The sequence below is a fragment of the Haliotis asinina genome, chromosome 15 (genome assembly GCF_037392515.1).
Source record: "Haliotis asinina isolate JCU_RB_2024 chromosome 15, JCU_Hal_asi_v2, whole genome shotgun sequence".
In the NCBI taxonomy this organism is placed as follows: domain Eukaryota; kingdom Metazoa; phylum Mollusca; class Gastropoda; order Lepetellida; family Haliotidae; genus Haliotis; species Haliotis asinina.
Genome location: NC_090294.1, coordinates 12,372,322 through 12,391,210, shown reverse-complemented (window position 1 = coordinate 12,391,210; position 18,889 = coordinate 12,372,322). Strand labels below are relative to the sequence as shown.

Genomic DNA, 18,889 nt, shown 5'->3' with positions numbered 1-18,889 from the left:
GCTCGACCACTGCCTTTGGCTCTAAGTAATGATTACACGATTCAAAATACCGTAAGATAACATACGATTGCTTCTAAAGTGTGTGATTAAATCAAAGTATTATTTTCCGCCTTAATGGATAGCAATTTTACAGCAGTATCACACAACGGCCCGATCAAGCTAGTGGGTCATACTGTGTAGTTTCAATAGTATTTTCGTTATCACGGTGAAGGTATCACGTTATCACGGAAGGTAAGCGTAAAGCTGTGACGTAGATGTTTTTTAGTTCACATCAATAGCTGAGGTTGTTAGATTGAGTAACGGACCTTTGCCGGACAAATTTTTTAAGGTTATTTGAAATTATCCCAGTGAAAATTAGGGTGATTTATAAGATCAAGGCACCGTTCCACAAAATGTCCTTAGTCTTACGTAAGCTTATTGTAAAGCAAGGGAGTTGCGGTCACCTAAACGTTAAGGTCGCTTTGTGAAACTGAGGACGATCACTGCGGTAATGTATCTCCCACAGTTTAACATAGGCAGTAGAAGTGCTAAGATCACTTTGTGAAACATCCCCTAAGACTAGATTTTCGAAGTTGTCTTAGCGCTAGGACAGTCGTAATTGCCATACATTAACATTAACTCACGATTATCTTAGCGCTAAGATAGTCGTAACTGCCATACATTAACATTAACTCACGATTATCTTAGCGCTAAGGTAGTCGTAACTGCCATACATTAACATTAACTCACGATTGTCTTAGCGCTAAGATAGTCGTAACTGCCATACATTAACATTAACTCACGATTATCTTAGCGCTAAGATAGTCGTAACTGCCATACATTAACATTAACTTACGATTATCTTAGCGCAAAGAGAGCATCGAAAATCTAGGCCCAGGTCGATATAATCCGCTCGTTTTTATTTGTCTCGGCCTCATGGACATTTCGGGAGAACTGGTCCGTGTACCTCGTTATTGTCGTAAATAAATTGAACGTGTATTGGATGGCCACAATGTGTGACCTGGTGCCTGAATCTCCTCAGCGTCAGTCATTGGTTGTATTTTGTTGTGTTTATTCACAGACTCTCCTTGGCATACTGCCTGCTGCGGCGTAACATTCCATGCTCTCGGTTGTTCTTCACCTCCAAATACCCGTACCTTACCCGTTAAAAGGACTACCATGCGGCGTTAGATGATAAACAAACAAACATTCGTTCTCCCTCGCATATTCTTTGTAGCAATTTTGGAAAAGTAGTTGACGCTATCTGTGTCAAAGATACATGCGCTTCGAATAACTGCAGAAATATCGAATTCCATTTTCTACAACGCGAAACGATATTGCCTGATGGCCGTTTATCAAGTTTATTGCAATATAGCACAACAAGCGCGGCAGTATGGACCGGAGGTACTGTTGCCATGCAGTCTGTGGCGTGAAGACACAACAAACAAACATGGCGTCTTGACGACGCGTTTACAATGCGTTATTTCACATAAAACGTTCATTCCCAACGTCGGAAATTAAAATCATTGTCAGTGCGTTTATTTATCAAGAGTGAAAGACGCTCCAATTGGCTTCCTACACCCTCTGCTAATGCTGCCCGCGCACCCCAGCAGCGCAGCAGCAACCTTCTCAAACTGAACACTGGGGGATCGATAATGGCAAACGTAGCATTGTGCTGCATTAAATACTGATTACTTTTTGACTTAATGCTAAATACGTAAAGTTTAATTGACAATTTTATCATATTGAAATCATAAACCTCTGCATTGACTGCCAGACAAATCAGTGCCCCGCCGTCAACAGTAAAGCTCGCTGGGAACACAGCAGAAATTGAAGTTGCAGCTCAATTTAAACCGACCAATTGTTTTGACAGATTAGCGCTTGGAAGGTCTTTGTCCTGTTCAATAAAATCAATACCTTCGGATGTTGGAAAGTTAATTGTTGAGTTGAGCTTCACAGAGGACGGCTGGTTCGCCCATTCTGTTCATATAGGTCAATGAACGACAGTTGTTAGAGATTACACAGGAAGTTCTAGGGAGAATCGGAGAACTGCCGAACCATTTCCGTGCAATTAAGTGATGAATAAAGTCTTTGAGATAATATTGAGAATGGCATATGACAGTCATAATTTTTCTTCTGACGAAATAAATGGATGTAATGGTTGTGAGCATTGAGGATTATTTCATGGGTCTTAGTATTCATATTTTGGTTAACTATCTTAACTATTCACGACATCTCGACGGCGAGCCAGATAGTTGCTAGTTCGTTTGTTTCCATCTCCGCTGTGTCGACTTCAATGCCGTTCCTGACGTAGAGTTGAGGACACCAGCTGATACTATGCATCTGGTTCAGTATCAGGAGCTATTTTCTCGGCAGCAGTTACGCAATACTTGAACCGTCTACTTATTGATGTTTTTGTCATCAAAACTCAAAGCTTTTAGTCTCTGACATTTTACCTCTAAAATGAACCTAAAATGAAGAAAACTTAAAAACTTTCATGAGTTATTATCATAAAATATAACGATATGAACCTCTGAGACTTTCTTCATTTTCATTTTTCTGAACGAGCTTTCAGGGTCTGCTTGGCAAACTACCCATGCAAGTCACTAGCTCTCACGGGGTTGTCTTAATGTCCTCGTCTAGCTCATTTCTGGCGTTAAACATTCAATCACTCATTCAATGCACTACTTCCTCATTCAAAACATATCTCATTCATTGAATGCAAAACTCACTCATCCAATGCATTGCTCACTCATTCAGAGCATCATTCACTCATCCGATAGATTGTTCACTCATTCAGTGCATCGCTCACTCATCCCATGCATTGCGCACTCATTCAGTGCATCTCTCACTCATCCAATGCATTGCGCACTTATTCAGTGCTTCTCTAACTCAAAGGCATCCTACTGTAACTGGATAGGAGCTAAGCCCGGGAAAGTTTAACCCTAAATATAGCGTATGTTAAATATGTTAGAATCATAGAAGATCCTCAAAATCCTTCATCTAGGTTATCTGTGATGCTAAAACGTAATTGTGATTACTCAACAAGGGCGTTAAATTGGCTTCGTAACGTGTCGCAGTGCTTCTTTCTGTAATCAAGGTATCACCTTTTTCAGTTGTGGTACCGTTGCACTTTTTTTCAGTTCAAGTGTTCTGACTTCCAAAGTGAGAGTCCTGTTTTTTTTATGACAGTGACACAATGAAATCTCGTCCAGAACCAGTGGTGATGTAAGATGTCGTTTCACTCTGCTGTGAATCACGTAGTTTTGTCTTCATGTTTTGTTTTCATAATGTTGTCTTTTACAGGAAAGGATAGTTGTTATACATATTCATCTGAATTGTGGACTGTGGTTTATTTGGGCGCTGGGGTAGCCTAGGATTCCATTCCACACCTTGCTACAAACGTCCATTTCCTGTGTCTTACTACCGTGACATTTCTAGAATAGCCATAAGGGTGGCGTAAAACCATACTCATTCAACCAGTCATTTATCTCAAACATTGATATGTTCATAGATGTCTCGCTCTTAAACACCACCGGTCGTCCATGACGTTTCTCCTTCCTAAAGTCTGACACTCCAAAGCGGCGTTAACCCAACGTCATCTCTCCAAGCTCTGTATCAAATGAGAGCCGCATCTGCATCATGGTACGTAATAAACAGAACAGCTAAAGATGTCACTTCCTAAATGTTGAATTATGTAAACAGCCATTCCGCGATATGTACTATATATATCAAGTGAATGCATAAATCGGATCCCTGGGTTGTGTGTTTTGCTTGCAGAATAACATTATTATTAATACGCTCGCTCTGAGACTCATAACAAACACCTCCTAAAAGCAATAAGCCCCAAGAGGATGAGTAATGTTTCATACTTACTGAAACACATTTGTCGTAAGAGCACTTCTCCATCGCTTCAGCAGCTAAAAAAGTACGATGAACACCAACAAAATCGCCATATTACGTATATGTGGATGGATACAGTGTTTGTGAATTATATGTGAAAATCTTGCCGTAGTTCACACATACTCTTCATATCCACATAAACCTTCGGACTGTAGCTTTGCTGTACTGAATGTTAAGCCTAAAGTAAAGTAAAGCGGCCAGTCTATTTGAGGGATGTTTATCTTTTTAGAAGCTATGATTTAAACTATTACTTTTTACCATAGAGTCTTGGGCAAGTCTATTCCGACTCTTAATCATTCTGATTTATCGTCTCTTTCGTAAGAAAAACCGCAGATCGTCCCGATTGACAGTGTAGCGACAAGATTGCCCATACGTTCCAGCCTATCAGAAGGCCTTTGTTCCATCACAACATCATTGTTTATCCTTAAAGGGATCGAGACGACTCCTTCGTGATCCTTTAAAAGTTGACTCCTTCTAAAATAAGAAAACACAAAAGCACCAGACCCAAGAATGGAATGCAAACAAGATATATAGTTTATTCTGGTTGACCTCAGATCAACAAGACAAAGTTAAAGCTTGTAATAACATCATTATCGGCTAAAAGTTCAAATGCTATTTCTGCTCAATTGCTCTATCTGCCTTTCCAGATCCCAAACAACTGTATTTAGTGCCAGCCTAAGAAAAACCGTCGCATTTTCCGTATTTGATGCAATCTTGTGTTTACATGCAGCCAAATAAAATAACTGCCACCTTTTGGCGCCTGAACGTTCCGCTTGAGTCCCATTTCACTCTGTGGATATGCTATAACCAGGGTTCAGGGAAATATTATCAACATAGTTCACAATTTTCTTTTCTAATGACGCGGAGCGTCTGAGACTGTGCCGTACGTAGATAATAATACTCCTAAATCTGTCTCGCGAGATCTCGTGGGCTGTCGCGTAACGCCAAACGGTATCCTCACCACGTGCCGAACATGTCTCGAGGTCTCGTGAGTTTAACGAGAGTAGGTGTTTCAAGGCTAGGAGCTGAACAGAGAAACCAGTACATTTTGTTTTATCGTAGATCGGAGAAGAGAATCATGATTTACACCCAGACACCATCCAAATGAGGGCGCGTGACAGAATGAAAGTATCGAGGGACTGTTTTTTCTTGCTAGCAAATCATTAGCATTAAATTATAGACATCTCTCAGATAGCAACTTTTTTCAACATTTAGACTTGTCTGTCAGATGCCCAAACTCTTTAATTTAAATTGCATATGAAATCTTATCGTAGATCAAATTTCTTGCCTTTATTCAAGTACATTTCAATACTCGCTTCAAAGGCTTTAGCGTTGTAAATTTGGTGATGAAAGTCATCAACAACACTTTTAAAGTTGTAAATCACCACAAAAACATCTCATGCTTGACAAGATTTCCAGTCGCTACGTATAAGAGCAGAGCACGTCAGAGTGCTATTTGCAAGGTCTACACTGAATGGTTAATGGCCCATAAAAGTAAGACAGTACGCAATGGTTTCCCAAGCTTGATGCCTTGTTTATTTATGTTTTGAAAGTAATCAGTATGGACATCAGTTTGTGGTTTCAGATGTTATTAGTCATGAAGGAATGCATATCTGTACAAAACACTTGCAGTGTGTACAGACTTTGACAAATACGTACACATATTAAATTGATTTTAACTTGAAGTTCCGTAATTATTTGGTGAGAAATTTAAAGAGACCTAACATTTTCTCTTTTAGGTATAACATTCTCTACCCTAGTAAAATCCTAATACCGCACTCTCGTCTAAAGTTGGGACAAATAGGGTAAACAGGTCCTTGATACCATACGCTTGTTTGACATTGGGATATCCAGGGTAAAATGTGTTCAGGACTCCATATGCTTGTCTGCCTTTGGGACATCAAAGGCAAAATAGGTCCAGGATGCCATATGCCTGTCTGCCCTTGGGACGTCAAGGGTAACATGTGTTCTGTCCGTATGCTTGTCTGCCTTTGGGGCATTCAGGGTAACGTGTTCTTGATAACAAATACTTGACTGTATTTGGGACAGCAAGGGTAAAATCGGTTCAGGATATCAGATACTTGTCTGCCTTTGGGACATCCAGGGTACATATGTTCTGGAAATGCTTGTCTGCTTTGGGACATCCAGGGTAAAACAGGTTAAGAATACCTGGTCCATATGTCCGTCTGCATTTGGGACATCCAGGGTAACATATCTTCTGGATACCAAATGCGGGTCTTTATTTGGGACATCCAGGGTAAAATAGGCACAGGATACCACATACTAGTTTGACACTGAGCATCCAGGATAAAAGAGTAGCACAGGGTACCACATACCTGCCCTTGGGGTATCCAGGTAAAATGGGTTCAAGATACCCCCATGCCTTTTCTTAGGACATCAAACGGAAAATAGGCTCAGAATACTACATGCCTATTTGCTATTTGAAAATCCAGGCTAAAAAAATGTTTGAGGCACCAGAGGCTCGTCTTTCCCTGAAATCCAGAAAGAAATATTACCCATGTGTCCCTGCTCTTTTGCCTCCCCAAATCATTCCGATAGTGTATCAAATGAGTGACCACTGTCAACAGAAGAAGTGCACACAGTAATCGAAGAGCACAGTCCACAGGCAGTCCAGTAGGTCGTCGCCGGGGCATTGTCTCCTGTCCGGTTCACGGTGCGTCTGACCTCCCGGTGTCGCGATCACTACGACCTCGCAGTTGTTTCAAGCACTGTCATGTGACCTCCATGACTCTTTACATATATAGTTCACACACAATGAAACCGGAACTCGTGATAATGTTTTCATAGCGCTACACACGTTTAACATGTGTTTCTAAACATAGGCCTATAAAATGTGCTTTTTATTTCCGGGTGACCTATTCATAGATGTCGACCTGAACATTTTTGGCCTCTGTGTTAACATGGTACACGGTATATTGTAGCTCACCTGGCCTTTAATTCCTACATTGTAAACCTTGACGTCAGTTTCAATGATCATGTTCCCGACTTGTAGATGATCAGTGAGACTAGGTCAGGATGTGAACTAGAAAATTCATGCTTTGGATTCTTATAGCTTCAAATGGAGGTCTTCCCTGCTTACATGTGTAACATGACATCTGAAAAGAAACACAACACCTGTCTCAGTATGTCTGATGCTTGGGATGAGACATGTCTACGAACGTCTACAAATTGTTTCACTTTGGAATTTAACCTAACCAAGTGGTTAAGCTGTTTCCACGTTATGCCAAACACATGTTTTATTTCATCGCATGAGTACAGTGTAGGAGATCTATTTTTGATGTTGGCGTGAGAAGTACTGCTTAACACGGCGTAAAACAATATACTCACAAGTGTGAGTGTGGAATTTAAACGTACGTCGCTTTAGACAATATTTCACAAATAGCACGACGGGGGACGTTAGAAATGACACATTGTACTCATGTGGGAATCGAACCCGGATCTTCGGCGTGACGGGCGAACGCTTTGCCCACTATAGTCTCCACTTGACATTAAAGAAAAATGGAGGCAAAATATTCAGGAAATAGAATCCTTAATGACGACACCAGGTGTTTGCGACGTATAACGTAGTTTGTGTTCAACCCGCAGTTCATATCCCGCACAAGGATGAAACGTACAATTGCGCCGTGTTGTTGGTCAATGTAATCACTACAGCAGCACGTATGCTATAAAGACAGCATCACCATGTTAGCTCAGAACCGCTTCTCTAGGTCATCGCAAGCAGCTCTATCGGTTCTGTCCATTGTAACGCAGAATTACGATACGCCAACGGTACTTACTTGTGCCACTGCCAGATCCTTCAAGTGGATCATACCGACAACGATTACCATTTCAGGAGCATCCTGATGGAGTGTTTCATTGTGCGAGTGGCAGACACAATTACACCGAAGGTGCGACACCGTCACCAGCAACGTCCATGATTCAATGCTTTTATAACCCGTTTTACAATCCCATTCTTCTGTGGGTCTGAGCCAATGCATTTTCTTGACTCAACTTCCCCCGGTGACAGACGCGGTTCCTGTTTATAGCCTGGTGTCATCGAATTGAAATAGATGGGGAACTGAACAGCCATGCTTCGTATTTCGCCATTGTAGTGATTTGGACCTTATTTGACATTTGCAGATAGACGATGTTACTAATGTCTTCAGCCCCGAAACCCCTAAACAATGTTTTTCATACAACTAACACCCGAATGCAATTTTCAATATCCCTCTAACGCGCCTTTAGAACATAGTGTCACTAAACTATACTGAACAGCAAAAGAAATGCAACTCTGTTTTTTGTCAAGTTCTAACAAAGGATACATAAACATGAACGCTTACGTGTATCAGAATTCATCTTTTCAAAACTTTCGTTTCTTTTGCTGTTGAGTATAATTAGAATCGATATGTGACTGAACATCCATCGTTCAGATTTCACAATTTTTATACTTTGAACCTTTTTGACTTTTGCACAGAGACTATGTTACTTTACCTCTGACACCCCTAAACAATGTTTTTCACACTAACAGAGAATCCAATCTTCAGTTTGCCTCCAGTGCACCTTTTCAAATGAAAATATGACCGTTACTTGGCCACTTTTGTACAATTATATTTTGTCTATATATATCCTCACATTCACTTGTTTTTGCAACTGTTCCTTTTTCCTTGTTTCCACAAAGCTCTTAAATTCACCCAAGGGACACAGTAAGAGGCAGGTAGAGGTTGGCAGGGGGAAGAGAAGGAGTGGAAAAGGAGGAAAAGATTGTTTGAATATGTGCATCGATAGCGTTTTCAAGCTGTCACTTCCCCATATCTACTTGTTCAAGTCAGTCTAACGCTCTGAAACTGTTTTCCCCTTCTTGTGTCGTGTGAATGTAAATGGGGCATCCACAAATGTGAAACAGGTAATTACAGGCTTGACATAGCGGGAGAGAGTATTGAACACGTTGGAGAATATATGTTCGTGGAAGCATCAGCTGACATCGGGAGACACGTTAGAGTGTATTTATGTTGTGTACTTCTCACATTGTTAACTGCCTACCCTAATGGACGCAGGGTACGATAGTAAGCAAGTCAGCTTTAAGACAGTACACGTATATAATTGCTTCTCAATTAGTACTCCAAACAGTGTGTTTGTAGCGGTGCCAGGTCTGGAGCAATAACCTCACGGCCTCACACAATGCATTGTGTTAGTGGCTCACCGTGTTCGAAAAATAAGGAGGTCAAACACGAGGTCACTGGAGGTCAACAGTCGAGCAGACATTACACAGGAACGGATTGAAAAACATGGCAGAAAACAGGGTGTTATTTAACCTGTCACATAATGGTGATGTCGGATATGCAGTGAACGTGACGCATGTGCTGAAGCTGATGGTTGCAGGCGGTATGTGTTTCATCCTTATCTAATCGCCATAGCAACGAGTTAGATTATAAATATTCTTGTTTAAAATAATGTTACCAATTCACAACAAACCATGAGTTCGATAGAAGTTTTGGTCATGACATAGATCTTTCCCTGAGTCTTCGTGCATGTTTATGACAAAGAAGGGATTGTACATATGGGATCTGCTTGTAAGTTTAACTTAGTATTTTTAAGAGAAAAAACAAGTTTTTAAATTAAAGTTATGAATACTATGAAAGACTTTGTTCCAGACACTTTCTTCAAATCTAGACTTGATACATTTTCAACACTTGCGTGGGCTTAGGTATATTTGCTTCGGGGTTTGCTTGACAGACTAGAATGAAATAGTGTGAGTTGATATAAACATGTGGTGTTGGTAATATGTCGGAGTCCTGATCACCAGTCGTGCCTTTTAGGACTAACATTCCTGACATTTAACCAGCTGAACGTCAAAGTTTAAAATATATGTTTAGAACAACGAACCCTTTCGTGTAAGTTCGGTGATGACTGAGTCTAGCCCACCTGGGCCCCAGTTCGAACTGGCAAAGAATTTACACAAATCGGAATATTGTTTCAAATGGCTGTTTAGGGAAACATTTTACACTATTTTCTTTGGTAAAGTTTGCATGTATTTATCAGACTGAAACATGCCTTTCGACACCTTCCACAATAAAAATAATACATGTTATCAGTGTCAGATTGTTTTTCGCATTTTGATAAAAATATGAAATTGATGATAATTTTCAGTAACTTCTAAATATGTTTCAACTATAACGAAACGTACTATCTACCCTAGGTGAACGTTAAAGCAATTAATTAAATGACTGGGAATTATTGGCAGTATCTAATTTTATTCCCGTGTGGCAAATGTACATCCCCCGTGTGTACACGCCCGAACAAACAACCACAAACCACCATCAGTTCGTTTCTTTTCTTACATGGAGATTAAAATATTACTGTAACAGCTTTCAAATCCATACTTGATTGTATCGTAAACATTAGTTCGTGTTCCTTCTTGTAATAAATGCATTAACAAAACATGTGTAACAGACGTGAGAGATCAACCATGCTTTGCAAGTTCGGTTGAGTGATTATTCAATATCAGGGGAATACTGAGAAAGTGTGGCTTCTTTGCTTCCTTTCTGTGCCTAACCTGCAGTATGCTAGCAATGCACGTGGTGCACAGGTATATGTTACCCACTGTTGTGCAAGCAGCGCCCTAAACCACCATCTCACCTGCTTGCACTACTGCTGCAGGTGTTTCTGATCAGGCGAACCGATTTAACTGGTTCCCTGGCTGTGGTGCGCTGCTAGGTGTGTCGTTGATATGTAAATGACAGGGTCCCAGGGAGGAGGTATTTTTGCGTTTGGATTCTGTCATACGACTGAAGATAATTTATCATGGCATACCAAAATATACACTACTCAAAAGAAGTCAAGAAATCCAGATTTGTTTCATATTACAAGAAATAGTGTGTTATGATGTGATAAATACACATTACTGAAATAAAATTAAGGACATATTACTTATCGTTCTTTCATAGTATTGCCTTTACAATCCAGTTATTAATATCATGAACATCGATCTGTGCACTTGGGATACGATGACAGGTGAGGTGGTTGACACTTGTCATCGTATCCCAACAGCGTAGATTGATGCTCATGCTGTTAATCATTGGATTGTTTACAGACCACCGTCATATATCTGGAATATTGCGGCGTAAAACATCAATAAAACAATCACGTAACTCGTAATATATCATGTCATGACAGAAAACATATTGCTCTCAAAAGAAGCAAAGGACTATCCAATTGTTTCATGTTACTACTGTTAAACTATACATGCTACTCAAAAGAAGTTAAGAACCATGCGATTCTTTTATACACTGACATGTGAAAGATACTGGGTGATCCTTAACTTATTTGGAGCAGTGTATGTTTCAGTTGGGTAACCTAGACTTGACTTTCAAGAGGTAAGCCTTCATTTCTAAGCCTTACAATCAGAGTTGATCAATTACTACTCGTTTGCATGACAATGCCCAGTATGGTATTAGTTCCAGATTGGACCTGTTGTTGTTACGACATTTTACATCCGATGTGATTGAATACCCTTTTCGGGAAAATGTATTGAACGCCAGTGATCATTTCATAATTTACTTAATTTTCCGCGAGCTATTTTGGGCATATGACATTACAAAGGATACTTAGAAATGGGAAATTAATATGTAATTACTGAAGCAAATTTTGCCTTGTCGTGACGCATAACTTTAATTTGTATTAATGATTGCCGCGCATTGTAGTGATGTCATTGGCCGTAAAGCGCAAGGGCACTTTAGTCACTGAACCGCAAGGAACCATTCGAGCATTTTCAAAGGCTTTACATCTTGAAGAAAAATCCTTCACTTTCTTTTAATGTTTTCTTTTTCATCTTAAAAACCTTTGAGGCAGTGTTTTTGTTCTGTAAAAATACTCATGTTTGTTTCCTGACCCTGTTCACAGTAGACTCGCGTTAATCTGTTTCTATCGCTTTGTGTGTATTAACAGGGTCCTAATTAACGGGGGTTAGCATAGTGGTTAGAGCGTTCGCTCGTCACACCGAAGATTCGATTGCCACGCGCGTTCGATTCCCAACATTGTGTGAAGCCCATACCTGGTGTCCTCCATTAGTGGAATATTACCTTGTAAAACCAAACGCATTCATCTAACTAGTGTCATAGGTGTGTATGTTTGTTGTTTCATGTTTGTTGGTTGTTTAATAGCAGTATTCTAGCTGCATGACGACGGCCTGTAAATAATACATCTGGACACAGAATCCAGTACCACTGATTTACACCATAAGCTTCTACACCACAGCGACATGACCACATATCAGTCAGCGATCCCGACGACGCGATTCCATCAGCAGCAATATTCCAGCAAGCCAGACACACCAGAACTGGGCTTCACACATCGTACCTACGTTGGAAAAGAACGCGGTCTTCGGCGTGACGAGCGAACGCCTTAACCACAAGGCTACCCCACCAATCCGATCCCGTTAGTGAAACGATTCGATCCGAACTGTGAATTACTGGACTAAACAGCTTAGAACAAACGATATATGAATCGAGACGATAATCAGGATAATGTGCCATAATACATTGATGCATTTATAAATGTTAATCAGGGTGCGAGACAATTACTGCATAGCAATTGCCTGCTAAATGATTCAGTGAGCTGTGGATGATTGTTAGGCAGTGTTATTAATGTGTTCTTTCATACATGCTATCATTAATCTATGTTGCAATGACACCATAAGTGCATATATTTTCCATCTACAGAGCCGTGGTGCTTAATGCCGCCATGTGTAACCGCTCAGATAATCATACTGACATCACCCGTTGCATTAATCATATCGTCAGCTGTTCTGTGTGCACTCGCCTGTAATAAAAAACGGGATTTTTTGTGTGAGTATGGTTTTACGCCTCGTGCTAACGACACTGAACCAATATCACATCGGGGAACATTAGTAATGTGGCGTTCGAACCCTACCTTTGGCCTGTTTAGCTAACATTTAAGACTCCTTTACTTTGCTACCTTACTACCCCTTTGAAAACACGTGAATGAGTTACGTTTTACGCCACATTGAGCAATATTCAAGCAATATCACGACTGGGGACATTAGAATTCACACAGTACACCCAAGTGAGGAACTGAACCCGAGTCTTCGATGTGACGAGCGAACGCTTTGGCAACTTTGCTTCCTTACGGTCCCATGGATAAAGCGTTCACTTGTCACGGCAAAGATTCGGGTGCGATTTCTGGTATTCCCCGTCGTGGTATTGCTTGAATATTCCGAAAGGCGGCGTAAAACTATACTCACTCACTCACAATATCGGAACCCCATTTCCGGTTCCTTACAGCGTGGTACTACTAGGATATTGATGAAATCGGCGTAGTTACCATACACACTATAACGCATGTTTTCTCTTTTACTGGTTTCATTAACGATTTAGGTTTTTCTCTCGATGTAAATGAGTTCTAGATATCTAAAACCAGTCCGTATTATCATGAACGCGTTCATGAATAAAATATAGAAGTTGAGCTAGCTTAATGACAAAGTGCGTGAGATAATACACGCTGTATTAAACCCATTAAGTCATATTATTGACAGGTCACGTGATGTATCTTTTGTCGCCATCTGAACAGATGCTCTGCAGCTTGAAGGTCAGCCCCATTACATTGGGTAACATGGAAGGCGATATTTAAGTATGCACAGAGCTATCTCATACATGCGTATAAGAAAAGGAAGACGGGGTATTCAGATTCAAGACGGGCGTTGCGTAGCTCTACAGCTCCAACTGAAATGCCACGGTAGAACGCAAGCCATGTTGAACAACGGCCAATATGACGACTAATCTCCGCTACAGCTCTCTACAAGAATACCTCGTGAAAAGGTACTGGAGTTATGCTAATTTAGGTTAACACTACACACCACTACCGCGGTTCGTACGCTAGACTGGAACTGCACCTCTCTTCCCTGGGGTCTTGTCAAGTATATTCCTAGCCGTTTTCACGTTATTATTAGTCAAAGCCGGAGAATAGCAGCACTTTACATTGTCAAGGCGTCCAGTCTTCAAGAACTTCGAGTTGTGCCTAGTTCCAAGCAGCCTTCTCTAGCTGTCGGTGTGTCTGTTTAAGTGCTTGTTTCCTGAAGGGAATATTGTCTTTCAAAGGAGCGATAAGTGTTTCTGCACGTCTTTTTATGTAAGTGGAACTTGAACCATTACCATCCAGGACTGGCACCATGTTGTACATGTTCTGTATGCAATGGTGTGCGTATATCCCAGTGTATATTGTAAATGCATGCCGTGACTTCGACACATCAGAATGGCAATTACCCCCATTGGAATGAAGCAGGAAGGGAGCCAATCGCCCCTGTATTGATATGATTTGATAAAACGGGAACACGTTCGCAGATGTGGAACTATGAACTCGCCATTTGCTACCTAATCAGCTCAGTGCAAAACGGAAACAGAGATTGTATGTCTTGATTTCAAGTAGTTTTTCTTCCTTTCCAGATGCGAAACACCGACTTTGTGGCCCCTCCCTGAGACTGGAGACTGGTGAATGTTGCGCTGTAAGGTAAGGATATGGTTATACATTCAACTTCATGTTAGCCTTTAGTCTAGTCTATATCTTCATCGTCATGACAGTGGCATCCAAGATTGAATGCCTAGATTGCATACCAATTAATAAGTGATGTTCTCTAACTGCATTAGTTCACGGCAAAGATGTAGATTATATTTACTGATATAGTGTCCTAGATGTGGATACCCTGGCAATGTAATCCAGCAAAATAACTTCGCCAACAGCACGAACACGAGCGAGATGATGTTACAAGGTGCCGTGTACTCTTCCGATGTGGGTACTGTAGCACCTTCGGGCACGTCCGCGTTTCGCGAACGTTAAGGGCGTGCATGGGGATGTAGATGGATGCAGATGATGCATATCCTCTTCTTCAGAGACCATATGTACGAACTTGTCTGTCACGTATGACGTGTTCGCTGCCTTATGACTTAAGGGGCTTGCACCACCCTACACCATCCGATCCCATTCACACCCTACATCACTCCACCCCGCCACATCATCTCCACCCTATACATGCACCATGAGTGATTTAGTATTCTCAGACATGGACGTTTTCTTGTGGTTTATCCCCAAGAAAATATTGTGGCTACATCTCGGCATCAAATAGAACTCTGTAGCTGAATAATTCATACATCCATTGAAACCTCTGTAAATGGGGACTCCGAGTTATCATTATACAAATATGCACGGGATCATCCCATTTCAAGACTTACGCATCGTTACTATATGAAGCCCTTTGTGTATATTTTAGTCTTAAGAGTTTGTGTCCGTTAATCGAGGTTTCCGAATTAACGGGGTTTCACTTTTCAGGAGTGCATACCGTTCAAATGCATTAAGCCAACGTCCGATATATTTAGATTTAGACGGTAATGTAAGAAACATGGTTTGTAGTGATTAAGTGACAGTTTAATAAATACTATTGATTTACGTTAAAGCATGCACAACGGCTCTTTTATCAATTCGAACTATTTCAAGTAAAATTCAATTATATCCTTTGAGGAAGTCGACAAAGTATAACTACAGCCTCTTTTGCGCTCGATGGTGAATGAAAAAGATTTCTTTGGGTCCAGGCTTATTGATAGAGCGATTGGGAATGGCGGCGCAGGAGTCTCTAGTCACCGGATCTACTTCTGACAAAGGCGCTATGCGATTCTCGCTGCAAGTGTGTTAATGTCATCAGAGGAGGGGAGCATGGTGGAATGTGCCCAAAATAGCCGAATTATTGTAGAGATATTATCAATGTGTGGACCATCTCCTCATTCTACTCGTACATATGACAGCGAGACCAGATGGGCCATGCCGTTAGCGATCTATTTGGCATGCAATTCGGTCAGTAATTGAATCTGAAATATAATGGAACCTCGTTTAACCGGATTGTTTGACTCCAGACACCCCACTTCTCGAAAGCGTACATCGAATAACATGTTGTACGGAAACTTGATATTCAAAACAAATACTGTTTGGAATACTCCCCAAGGAGCTGATCCATTAATAATCTTGCGAGTTGAGCTTGCGCCAGACATATATTTAGCGCATTAAACATAAGTCCATTATCATTAAATTGGGGGTTATATATATTCACTGTTCACGAATGTTTAATCTTAATCCAGCCATATCTTGATGCGGGTTGTGTCATTATCAGACACGTTTAGATTTGGGTGATTTTCGTGTTTGGTTTCGAAGAAAAATGGATAGTTCAGCAAAACCCAATCAGTATTTTGATTAATGTTTGTCGTGTTGGAAATTCATCCAAATATGAGGATTGTATTCTTTACATATTTGTTTTTGGGCTGCACTCGGCAGTATTCCAGTCATGTGTCAGTGATCTGTAAATAGCCTAGTTAATACGTCTTGAAATGTTGATGACTTTCAAAAGACGTTGCCTGAAATATAGGATTTCACCGCTAAGGACGTCCCGTCTAACGGGGTAGTCTAGAGGTTAATGTGTTCGCTCGCAACGCTGAAAACCCCTCTTCGACTATCAGTACAATGTGTAAGGTCCAGTTCTGGCGTCCCCCGCTGTGACATTAGTGACATATCACGAAAAGCACCGTAAAACTAAACTCACTCACTCGTCACACAGAAGACCCTTGTTGATTTCCCTTTATGGATCCAATATGTACCATTTCTAGTAACCCTAGTGTCTAGTGTCTGTAATCATGAGTGTCACTGAATCAACAACTCATTAACACGTGCTAAACTTCCCAAGCTGTATTTCTGAGAGAGAGAAAAAAATTAAATGTGTACCTCTCTCGTCACTTTTTCTTCTATCAAAATATATAAAAATGTTCTACCGTCCTCGTCACTTGTGAAAATAAATGTGCCCGAGAAACGTTTAATTTTGTATGCAGCACTATATATTGTCAGTCACCGGCATTCTGGGGGATAAGGATGGAGTAGCCTTGTAGTTTAAGCGTTCGCTCTTCACGCCAAAGGTCCGTGTTCGATTCCCTACATGTGTACAATGTGTGAAACCCATTTCTTGTTTCCTTTTCCCTGATATAGGTGGAATTTTGCTAGCGGCTTTTTAAGCGGCGTAAAGCTAAACTCATTCACTCACTCACTCACAGTCCCTGGTCTCATGATGGTTGTTGTAAATATAGCACGTCAAATGTATGACACCAGTAGACGGTTTCAACATAGATCCACGTGCACACATACCAGTCACTGGTTTGTCAGAAGTACTGAGGCATCTTGTAGCGATTACCAATACTCTCTACCTCACTGCCAAATACACTTGTTAGACTTGACTTCGTACTGAGAAAACCCCTATAGCTCACGTTCGGTTGCACCGTTGTTAAATAGACTTTCAGGAACACAGAATGTACATATTCTTCATTGTGTTTGTTAATATTAAACGCCTCTTGGGTTGCTAACACGCCATACATTTTGATAGTATAATTGTAGTACATTTTAATGTTGAAGACACTAGGGCAGTATCTCGGAGAGCGCATACCTATAATCTCGAACCCTCTTAAGGTCACCATTCGAGCCCATCCTCCCAGACTTCATCCTGTTGTTGACAGTCGTTATATGGATTCACGCTTGTTATGAATGCCTACCGAACTTTTTGTCAAAGCACTCACTTTTAAAGATATTATGAGCTTGTTTGTTTCTTGAACAACCTGAGTTGTTGCACAGCGCTGGGCTGTCTAATGAGGTTATTTTGAAGGTGAGTCCTCGGAGGGGGTGCATCGTTATCTTTAGTGGGACGAGATACATCATGTCAAATTACAGAGACTAGGGAGCGAATCGCGTCATCAATGTTGCTAACAGTATGGGTTCATGGCTTCCCTAACAACACAATACAGATAACCGGAATAATCGGAAAAGATCGGCATAAACGATGAGCTAGCTGTAAATCACATCTGTACTCTGGCTTCAACATTTGGTTTTCAACGTTACTGGAGGAACTGAAGCGACACCTCTATGATCATGGAACTGGAGAAAAATGTCAAATATGATAGAAGTTTTGTTTTGTGGGCGAACGCAGCTGTTTGGTGTTTTATTGCAGAGAGCATACTGGTACGTTCCGATTGTTTTCGCCGTCACCGCATCGGTATGTTTCGGAAACACTTCACTGGCTGGTAGTGTTGTTGGTGGGAGAGAGGGAACGATGACGGGATAGAAAGAAAGGGGTTAAATATAGAGAGGGTTGTAGAAAGTAGTGAAAAGAAAGGTAGGAGATAGGATAGAAAGAAAGGTTAAAAATATAGGGCTGTGATGGAGGTAAGGCAAAAGAAACAAAAAGAAGAGAGGGGATAAAAAGTGGTTAAATGTAGAGAATGGTGGAGAAAGTGAGATGGAAGAAAGAGATGATAGAAACGGGTTAAATATAGAGGAGGTCGAAGAAAGGAAGACAAAGGCAAGAGGGAATAGAAAGAAATAGTTACATATAGAGGAGGTCGAAGAAAGGAAGACAAAGGCAAGAGGGAATAGAAAGAAATAGTTACATATAGAGGAGGTCGAAGAAAGGAAGACAAGATATAGGGGATGGAAAGAAAGGGTTAAATATAGAGGTCGAAGAAAGAAGACAAAAAAGAGGGGATAAAAACTTTAAATATAGAGAAGGTCGAAGAAGGTAAGGTGAAAGAGATGAGGGAAAGAAAGAAGAGAGACGGATAAATAGAGAGGGGACATTGGTGATATAGTGATACCTATTTCAAGAAATGATAACAAATATTCCACAAATATTTGTACACGACGCAGACAAAATTTATTTTGGTAACATATACAATTCCCAGAGCCATCATCCAATGTCATCAGAAATATGCCGAGTTTAATATACGCCCTATGTCAAAGAACGTGATACTTTCCGTCAGCAGTAAACCTGGCTTACAAGCGATCGAGCTAGAGATATGATTTAACAGAGGCCAGAGACACTTGGTGCTGTATTAGCGCAGTGTAAAACGGGATCCTCTCGTGGATTCTTGAGGGAAAGAAAGGATGAGCAAATCTCGCTGTTCACTTTACCACTTTG

The 18,889-nt window shown here is 40.8% G+C and overlaps 1 protein-coding gene across 4 annotated transcripts in view; it reads left to right on the top strand.

The window, feature by feature from the left end:
- Positions 1 to 18,889, top strand: part of LOC137265149 (5-hydroxytryptamine receptor 4-like) — a 100,209-nt gene that overhangs the window by 46,052 nt on the left and 35,268 nt on the right. For 2 of the 4 annotated variants that reach the window (XM_067800467.1, XM_067800470.1), the window contains one exon: positions 14,340 to 14,403. The gene's annotated coding sequence lies outside the window, so the exon portion shown is untranslated. Of the gene's footprint in view, positions 1 to 9,109; positions 9,265 to 13,628; positions 13,716 to 14,339; positions 14,404 to 18,889 lie in introns of those variants that run through there. The other 2 variants (XM_067800469.1, XM_067800468.1) reach the window with 2 other exon arrangements.